This window comes from Acipenser ruthenus, chromosome 13 (genome assembly GCF_902713425.1).
Source record: "Acipenser ruthenus chromosome 13, fAciRut3.2 maternal haplotype, whole genome shotgun sequence".
NCBI lineage: Eukaryota > Metazoa > Chordata > Actinopteri > Acipenseriformes > Acipenseridae > Acipenser > Acipenser ruthenus.
In genome coordinates, this window is record NC_081201.1 from 14763862 (window position 1) to 14773861 (window position 10000).

Genomic DNA, 10000 nt, shown 5'->3' on the forward strand with positions numbered 1-10000 from the left:
CTGGCTTCTCTTCAGTTCGAATAAATCTTTCGCCTTTTACTAAAGATTTCCGTGGAGAGGAGCATTTATGAGTTCAATGCAATTTTTGGCTAGCCCTGCCCCTCGGGGTGGGGCTCGACATGGGTTTAAAAGCAGAACGAGCACAGCGGCGCCGGCCGTGTTAATAATTAGAGCCTGGCACCTTTTTTTTTCTTTTTCTTTTTTTTTTCTTTTTCCCATTTTTCCCCTCAGTCCAAGAAGCGAGTACCCCGGCAGCTCCGGCGGGCGGCCGCGCCCGGGGCGTTTGGTCAAAACCATTGTGGGCATCGCTTCTCGGCCTCTTGGCTCAGATCAGGTGTGTGTGGCATGACCGCAGCATTTGTTCACTAGGAGAAAGAGAAGGCGGTGTGCAGGATGACCTACAACAATCCATTTAAGTCAGCTGGTCGGGCTGGGCTTAGGAATACTGCAAGATTTTTGTGGAAGGGAAGAGCGGAGGAAGAGATGCTGGATAGAGAACAATTTATCCGTGAAGTATTGCTGGGAGTTTTGAATTTTGAGCCGGAAGAAATCTTTTGTTTACAAAGGAATGGAACATCGAAATTTTTGGACGTCACTTTGCATAGCGCACAAGCTTTTCAGTATCTTCTTGATACTTGTAATGCTAAAGAGGATCAAGAGCCTTTATCTTTTTTTTCCGTGGAGTCCTTGGCTAAAACAAATTTCCGGATTATAACAGTACATATGTACAATCCATATGTGTCGGATTTAGCCATAAGTGCTTTCCTGTCCAGGTATGTAGATGTGATTTCCGGGGCAAAGTTACTTAGAGACGGCTTTAAAATTTGGAACGGGAAGAGACAGTTTCAGGTGCTGCTTCGGCAAGAGGAGGGAGGATATGATGGGTTCCGTCATCCCCCCGCAAATTTCTTTATTGGAGCAGATAGGGGTTATCTGTTTTATTCACGGCAGCCCCTGTTCTGCAGAAAATGTTCCAGTTTTGGCCATATAGAGGTCGGGTGTACACAAGAGAGATGCAGGAACTGTGGAGAACTGGGACATGTTTCAAAAGACTGTCAGAAAAATAAGAGCTGTAATGTCTGTGGAGAAGAAGGGCATTTGTTTAAAAATTGTCCTAAGCGGAAGCAGACATATGCTGATGTTGCACGGGGCCATGAGACAGATGGATTGGAAGTGGTGGATGACATGCCTCCAATTGAAAAAGTGTTGAAGGAGATGAGGCACATTGCTGTGCCTGACGGAGGGGCAGCAGAAGGTGATAAGGTAAAAGGTGGTGAAGAAGAAATGGAAGGAGTGTCGTGGGGAGATACCCCTGATGGCGTGACTGATACGACGGAGCAGATTTTGGTTCAGGGAAAAGGAAAAGGAAGGGGAAAGGGGAGGAAGAGGAACAAAGAAGTGGAGCATGAGACAGCGTCTGTTGGTTTAGAGGGGACTCCAAAGAAGATAGTGGGCGTGCAGCGCATGGGCTTAGAGGCGGTTTCTTCCCAGCAGTTATGTTTAGTGGAGTCAGGGACTGCAGAGGAGGTATCTGGGTCGGTTTCTTCATCATCTTCCATGATACCGGACACTGGTTTGGAGGAAGAGGTGCTGCAGTCGGCAGTTTTATGTCTTTCACCGGTGAGTCCAGGTCCTTATGACTCAGGCATGGGGTTACCAGAGGAACAAAATGAGAGGAGTTATGTGGATACAGAAGGTATGGGCCCTTTCTAGGGATAGACTTTTTGGGACTAATGGTTTGAGGGGTTTTTTGTGGTTTTCTCACTTGTGAATGATGGTTTATTTTTTTTGCTTTTCATATCTTTTTTAGTGCATTATGTCTTTATCTTTTATTTCTATGAATGTAAGAGGTTTGAGGGGTTATAATAAGAGAGTTTCTGTGTTTCTTTATTTAAATTCTTTGTCATTTTCTTTTTGTTTTTTGCAAGAGGTTCATTTAAGGGATGCTTCTGATATTGCTTTGTACACAAAAGACTGGGGGGGAGGGGAGTCAAGGTGGAGTGTGGGGGGGGTGCATTCATCTGGGGTAGGGGTGTTATTAAAGGACAAGGAGATGGAGGTAGTGCAATGCATTTCAGTACTGCCAGGGCGCATTCTGTGTGTGGATGTGAACTGGAGAGGTCAAAAGCTGAGACTGATTAATGTATATGCACCTACTGATTTGGTTTCTAGAAAGGACTGTTTTGTTGCCATAAAGGATCTCCTTGTGACAAATAGACATATAGTTTTGGGAGGGGATTTTAATGTATCATTAGATAAGGGGAATGTGCACGATTATACGGTGGGGGTGTTAAAAGGTATTATAGTACTTTTTAGTTTAGTGGATAGTTTTAAAAAATGTAATCCAGGGTTGGAAGGGATCACATGGAGAAATTCAAGGGGGGCAAAAAGTAGATTAGATTATTTTTTTGTTTCAAATGTGTTGTCTGTTAGTTTTTGCAATACATCTCCGTTATGGTTTTCAGATCACGATAGTTTAAAATGTATTATTAGTTTCACAACACCGGTGTTTGGTGGCGGGTTTTGGAAATTTAATTGTGAGGTATTGGAAGATAAAACGTTTAGGGAGCTTTTTGTGTTTCATTTTAAGGGATGGGTTGAAATGTTGTGTTATTGTGATTCTGTTCTAGTTTGGTGGGAGGGGGTAAAGGGAAAAATTAAGATACTTACTCAACAATTCTGCAGGAATAGAAGGAGGAAGGAGCAGAGAGCGGTTTTGGGGTTACAGAAGGATTTGGAGGGGGTGTATATAAGGGGAAACACAGGGGGTAATTTTGATTTTGAAAAGGCAAGGGAACTTAAGGATAAGATGAGGGTGGTGTGGGAAAAAAGGGCGAGTAATTTTTTGTTTAGGTGTAAGGGGGATTTTTTAGAAAAACATGAGACATGTAGTTCATATTTTTTTAAACAGGTGAAGGGTGAACAAAAAAAGAGGGTGATCAGGGGTTTAAAGGGGAAAGATGGGATCACGGTGGTGGATACAGAGGGCATGCTAGACTGTGCTAGTAATTTTTATAAAGAATTATTTTCAGAAAAAGAGGTTAATGAGGAGGTTGCGGCCTCTTTTTTGGATAAAGTGCATGTCAGGCTGTCTGATGAGGTGAGAGAGAGTTTGGAGAGACCGGTCACTGTTGCTGAGTTGAAAAGTGCGCTTAATAAAATGGCAGATAGGAAAGTGCCAGGGGGAGATGGTCTCCCTAAAGAATTTTATGTTACTTTTTGGGAGGTAATTGGGCCAGTATTATTAATGGTGGTCGGAGAAGTTTTTCGTACAGGGAGTTTGTCAAAATCTATGAGGAATGGTGTGATTTCTTTATTGTTTAAAAAAGGGGATGAGATGGACCTGAGGAACTGGAGGCCAGTCACTTTGTTAACGGTGGATTATAAAATAATCGCAAAGGTTATGACTGAGAGGTTAAAACAAGCAATGCCGTTAATTGTAAGTCAGGATCAGACCTGTGGGGTGGTGGGTAGATCGATTCATTGGAATCTGATGTTAACAAGGGATGCAATTAGTTGGGCTGAGGATAGGAGGGTACCTCTAATGTTGGTGAGCCTGGATCAGGAGAAGGCGTTTGATCGGGTGAACCAAGGTTTTTTGTTTAGAGTTTTGGCACATTTTGGGTTTGGGGAAAAGTTTCTGAGGTGGTTAAAAATTTTGTACACTGAGGTGGGTAGTAGGGTGAATATTAATGGGCATCTGGGGGAATTCATTTTACAAGTTTCCGGGGTGAGGCAGGGGTGTCCACTGTCTCCTCTGTTGTATGTTTTGTATATGGAACCTTTTGCGGAGGCGGTGAGAGTGGATGATGGGATTGAGGGGTTGTTGTTACCAGGGAGTGGGGGTGTCTCTGTTAAGATCTCGCAGTATGCGGATGACACAACTCTTTTTTTGACATCAGACAGAAGTTTGGAAAGAGTTCTTCAGGTTCTTGCACAGTTTGCCTTAGCATCAGGATCAAAATTGAATATGGATAAATCATCGGTTATGTTTCTTGGGGCCTGGAGGGATAGGTCTGATGTACCAGGGGGTTTACAGTTATGCACTGAGGGGTTAAAGTTATTAGGGATTTCATTCTATCACAAGGGGAGTGGGGTTAAGAATTGGGCGGATAAATTGGTAAGGTTAAGGGTGAAAATAGGATTATGGAAGTGTAGGAAGTTAACTTTTTTGGGGAAAGTGTTAGTGCTAAAAAGTGATGTTCTTCCATTTTTATTGTATTTATCTTACATTTTTCCTTTACCATATAAATTCAGAAAGATTTTGGTTAAAATGGTTTTTGATTTTGTTTGGGGGGGGAAATATGAATACATCAAGAGGGATATCATGTATAGGAGGGTGGAGGATGGGGGGAGGGATGTTCCTAACATCCCTCTTAAATTGGACTGTATTTTTTTTTCATCTTTATGTATTGCTTTGAATCCAGTGGTTTTTCATAAATGTCAGTATTTTGTTTCATTATGGTTTTCTTTTACTATGAGAAATATTGTTGTCTGGTCGAATAATAGACCAAAGGCAGAGGTATTGCCAGAGCATTATCAGTGTGCAGTTGGTTTTTTAAAGAAACATCCAATTTGTAAAACAGAGAAATTATGTACACAGCACAAACTTCTGTATAAAAATATCATTGAGGGGGAGGGTTTGGAGTTGGTTGGGGGGGTCACAAAAGAGGTGTGGGGAAGGGTGCAGCCGAAAGGTTTAGATAATAGGTTAAAAGATTTAAATTGGTTAGTGGTGCACGGGAGGTTACCTGTAAGGGAAATTTTACATAGACACAAATTAACAAAGAATAAGTTCTGTCCTAGAATCAAGTGTAGGGTGGAAGAGACTTTGAGTCATGTGTTCTGGGACTGTTTTTTTGTTAAAAGGGTTTGGGCGCAAATAGAGAAGGTGTTTGATTTGATTTTGTTAGATTTTGCTTTGTCGTATAGTATTGTGGTGGAGGGATTGGATTATAAAGGGATAAAGAAGGAGGTAGGGTTTTTATTGTGGTTAGTTATTAGTTTAGTGAAACAGAGTATCTGGGATGCAAGAAATGTTTTAGTTAAATCAAATACGAAATGGAAAGTACTGTGGGTGGTGAATAAGGTATGTAGGGATTTGAGGGGTAGGGTAAAAAGGGATGTGTTAAGGTGGGGGTTCAATGCTGCAAAAGAAAAATGGAAGGGTTTGGTGTATTTGTAGTAAGATTTTTGTAAATAAGGGAAGGGGGTAGGTGTGACATGGGGTATGTATGGGATGGATTTTAGAGTTTATTTTGCGGGGTGTATACTCTGAATATTGTCATGTATTTTCTTTTGTGAATTTGTTTGATTGGATGTTCTGTATATTTGTTTGTGTGAAATAAATATTAAAAAAAAAAAAAAAAAAATCTGTTCTTATCAGTTTAATATCTGATACGTCCCCCATAGGGGGACCCGTCTATATTAAATTGATTTTTGGAAGCAGGAGATGGAACCGGGGCTTGCTCCGTCCACTCCACGCATCGACCCGGTATTGCAGTACCTCCGGGAACGGTGCACAAGAAAGGTCAAAAAAGAGAGAGACAGACAGGCAGGCAGGCAGGCAGGCAGGCAGGCAGACAGACAGGCAGACAGAGAGACAGAGAGACAGAGAGAGCGCTAGCCAGCCTCTCCCTCTCCCTTTTTCTGGGTTGTATTTTTTCCCGCTCTTTTTGTTGTTTTTTTTTTTTTTTTTTTTTTTTTTTTTTTGTTTGTTTGTTTGTTTGTTCCAAATAAGGAAGGCAGGCCTGCCTAACTGATGGACAGTCTGCTCTGCTCACGCAGCAGGCCAGTGTACCCAGAAGGCCTTGCGCTCGTGGGAGGAGGAGGACGAGCGCAGCGGTAAAGCAGAAACGGAGCTGTTTAGTGGGGCAAGGAGCCCTCGCTTTCAAGGCGGCAGCAGCAGCAAAGCGCCCCTTTGCCGGGACCGAACGGCACTTGCGTTTTGGGAAGAGTTCCCTGTTTTGTTTGGTTTTGTTTGGCCTTGCCGCCGGGTAGAGGAGAAGGCCTTTGGGCCGGCCGGAAGGGCTGGGCTACCAGTAAAACCACACTCTGTCTTCTCTTCAGTTCGAATAAATCTTTCGCCTTTTACTAAAGATTTCCGTGGAGAGGAGCATTTATGAGTTCAATGCAATTTTTGGCTAGCCCTGCCCCTCGGGGTGGGGCTCGACATGGGTTTAAAAGCAGAACGAGCACAGCGGCGCCGGCCGTGTTAATAATTAGAGCCTGGCACCTTTTTTTTTCTTTTTCTTTTTTTTTTCTTTTTCCCATTTTTCCCCTCAGTCCAAGAAGCGAGTACCCCGGCAGCTCCGGCGGGCGGCCGCGCCCGGGGCGTTTGGTCAAAACCATTGTGGGCATCGCTTCTCGGCCTCTTGGCTCAGATCAGGTGTGTGTGGCATGACCGCAGCATTTGTTCACTAGGAGAAAGAGAAGGCGGTGTGCAGGATGACCTACAACAATCCATTTAAGTCAGCTGGTCGGGCTGGGCTTAGGAATACTGCAAGATTTTTGTGGAAGGGAAGAGCGGAGGAAGAGATGCTGGATAGAGAACAATTTATCCGTGAAGTATTGCTGGGAGTTTTGAATTTTGAGCCGGAAGAAATCTTTTGTTTACAAAGGAATGGAACATCGAAATTTTTGGACGTCACTTTGCATAGCGCACAAGCTTTTCAGTATCTTCTTGATACTTGTAATGCTAAAGAGGATCAAGAGCCTTTATCTTTTTTTTCCGTGGAGTCCTTGGCTAAAACAAATTTCCGGATTATAACAGTACATATGTACAATCCATATGTGTCGGATTTAGCCATAAGTGCTTTCCTGTCCAGGTATGTAGATGTGATTTCCGGGGCAAAGTTACTTAGAGACGGCTTTAAAATTTGGAACGGGAAGAGACAGTTTCAGGTGCTGCTTCGGCAAGAGGAGGGAGGATATGATGGGTTCCGTCATCCCCCCGCAAATTTCTTTATTGGAGCAGATAGGGGTTATCTGTTTTATTCACGGCAGCCCCTGTTCTGCAGAAAATGTTCCAGTTTTGGCCATATAGAGGTCGGGTGTACACAAGAGAGATGCAGGAACTGTGGAGAACTGGGACATGTTTCAAAAGACTGTCAGAAAAATAAGAGCTGTAATGTCTGTGGAGAAGAAGGGCATTTGTTTAAAAATTGTCCTAAGCGGAAGCAGACATATGCTGATGTTGCACGGGGCCATGAGACAGATGGATTGGAAGTGGTGGATGACATGCCTCCAATTGAAAAAGTGTTGAAGGAGATGAGGCACATTGCTGTGCCTGACGGAGGGGCAGCAGAAGGTGATAAGGTAAAAGGTGGTGAAGAAGAAATGGAAGGAGTGTCGTGGGGAGATACCCCTGATGGCGTGACTGATACGACGGAGCAGATTTTGGTTCAGGGAAAAGGAAAAGGAAGGGGAAAGGGGAGGAAGAGGAACAAAGAAGTGGAGCATGAGACAGCGTCTGTTGGTTTAGAGGGGACTCCAAAGAAGATAGTGGGCGTGCAGCGCATGGGCTTAGAGGCGGTTTCTTCCCAGCAGTTATGTTTAGTGGAGTCAGGGACTGCAGAGGAGGTATCTGGGTCGGTTTCTTCATCATCTTCCATGATACCGGACACTGGTTTGGAGGAAGAGGTGCTGCAGTCGGCAGTTTTATGTCTTTCACCGGTGAGTCCAGGTCCTTATGACTCAGGCATGGGGTTACCAGAGGAACAAAATGAGAGGAGTTATGTGGATACAGAAGGTATGGGCCCTTTCTAGGGATAGACTTTTTGGGACTAATGGTTTGAGGGGTTTTTTGTGGTTTTCTCACTTGTGAATGATGGTTTATTTTTTTTGCTTTTCATATCTTTTTTAGTGCATTATGTCTTTATCTTTTATTTCTATGAATGTAAGAGGTTTGAGGGGTTATAATAAGAGAGTTTCTGTGTTTCTTTATTTAAATTCTTTGTCATTTTCTTTTTGTTTTTTGCAAGAGGTTCATTTAAGGGATGCTTCTGATATTGCTTTGTACACAAAAGACTGGGGGGGAGGGGAGTCAAGGTGGAGTGTGGGGGGGGTGCATTCATCTGGGGTAGGGGTGTTATTAAAGGACAAGGAGATGGAGGTAGTGCAATGCATTTCAGTACTGCCAGGGCGCATTCTGTGTGTGGATGTGAACTGGAGAGGTCAAAAGCTGAGACTGATTAATGTATATGCACCTACTGATTTGGTTTCTAGAAAGGACTGTTTTGTTGCCATAAAGGATCTCCTTGTGACAAATAGACATATAGTTTTGGGAGGGGATTTTAATGTATCATTAGATAAGGGGAATGTGCACGATTATACGGTGGGGGTGTTAAAAGGTATTATAGTACTTTTTAGTTTAGTGGATAGTTTTAAAAAATGTAATCCAGGGTTGGAAGGGATCACATGGAGAAATTCAAGGGGGGCAAAAAGTAGATTAGATTATTTTTTTGTTTCAAATGTGTTGTCTGTTAGTTTTTGCAATACATCTCCGTTATGGTTTTCAGATCACGATAGTTTAAAATGTATTATTAGTTTCACAACACCGGTGTTTGGTGGCGGGTTTTGGAAATTTAATTGTGAGGTATTGGAAGATAAAACGTTTAGGGAGCTTTTTGTGTTTCATTTTAAGGGATGGGTTGAAATGTTGTGTTATTGTGATTCTGTTCTAGTTTGGTGGGAGGGGGTAAAGGGAAAAATTAAGATACTTACTCAACAATTCTGCAGGAATAGAAGGAGGAAGGAGCAGAGAGCGGTTTTGGGGTTACAGAAGGATTTGGAGGGGGTGTATATAAGGGGAAACACAGGGGGTAATTTTGATTTTGAAAAGGCAAGGGAACTTAAGGATAAGATGAGGGTGGTGTGGGAAAAAAGGGCGAGTAATTTTTTGTTTAGGTGTAAGGGGGATTTTTTAGAAAAACATGAGACATGTAGTTCATATTTTTTTAAACAGGTGAAGGGTGAACAAAAAAAGAGGGTGATCAGGGGTTTAAAGGGGAAAGATGGGATCACGGTGGTGGATACAGAGGGCATGCTAGACTGTGCTAGTAATTTTTATAAAGAATTATTTTCAGAAAAAGAGGTTAATGAGGAGGTTGCGGCCTCTTTTTTGGATAAAGTGCATGTCAGGCTGTCTGATGAGGTGAGAGAGAGTTTGGAGAGACCGGTCACTGTTGCTGAGTTGAAAAGTGCGCTTAATAAAATGGCAGATAGGAAAGTGCCAGGGGGAGATGGTCTCCCTAAAGAATTTTATGTTACTTTTTGGGAGGTAATTGGGCCAGTATTATTAATGGTGGTCGGAGAAGTTTTTCGTACAGGGAGTTTGTCAAAATCTATGAGGAATGGTGTGATTTCTTTATTGTTTAAAAAAGGGGATGAGATGGACCTGAGGAACTGGAGGCCAGTCACTTTGTTAACGGTGGATTATAAAATAATCGCAAAGGTTATGACTGAGAGGTTAAAACAAGCAATGCCGTTAATTGTAAGTCAGGATCAGACCTGTGGGGTGGTGGGTAGATCGATTCATTGGAATCTGATGTTAACAAGGGATGCAATTAGTTGGGCTGAGGATAGGAGGGTACCTCTAATGTTGGTGAGCCTGGATCAGGAGAAGGCGTTTGATCGGGTGAACCAAGGTTTTTTGTTTAGAGTTTTGGCACATTTTGGGTTTGGGGAAAAGTTTCTGAGGTGGTTAAAAATTTTGTACACTGAGGTGGGTAGTAGGGTGAATATTAATGGGCATCTGGGGGAATTCATTTTACAAGTTTCCGGGGTGAGGCAGGGGTGTCCACTGTCTCCTCTGTTGTATGTTTTGTATATGGAACCTTTTGCGGAGGCGGTGAGAGTGGATGATGGGATTGAGGGGTTGTTGTTACCAGGGAGTGGGGGTGTCTCTGTTAAGATCTCGCAGTATGCGGATGACACAACTCTTTTTTTGACATCAGACAGAAGTTTGGAAAGAGTTCTTCAGGTTCTTGCACAGTTTGCC

General features: G+C 42.9%; 2 non-coding genes and 1 pseudogene across 2 annotated transcripts in view; all 3 read left to right on the forward strand.

The window, feature by feature from the left end:
- LOC131697273 (U5 spliceosomal RNA) overlaps window positions 1–110 on the forward strand; it is a 115-nt gene extending 5 nt beyond the window's left edge. The window contains exon 1 of the small nuclear RNA XR_009307120.1: window positions 1–110. This exon is cut by the window's left edge and continues 5 nt beyond it. This is a non-coding gene — a small nuclear RNA (U5 spliceosomal RNA).
- Window positions 111–5327: 5217 nt separating this feature from the next.
- On the forward strand, window positions 5328–5528 carry LOC131697105 (U2 spliceosomal RNA; annotated as a pseudogene).
- Window positions 5529–6049: 521 nt separating this feature from the next.
- On the forward strand, window positions 6050–6164 carry LOC131697330 (U5 spliceosomal RNA). Its single transcript, XR_009307176.1, has one exon. It is a non-coding gene; the product is annotated as a U5 spliceosomal RNA (small nuclear RNA).
- The last annotated feature ends 3836 nt before the right edge of the window (window positions 6165–10000 follow it).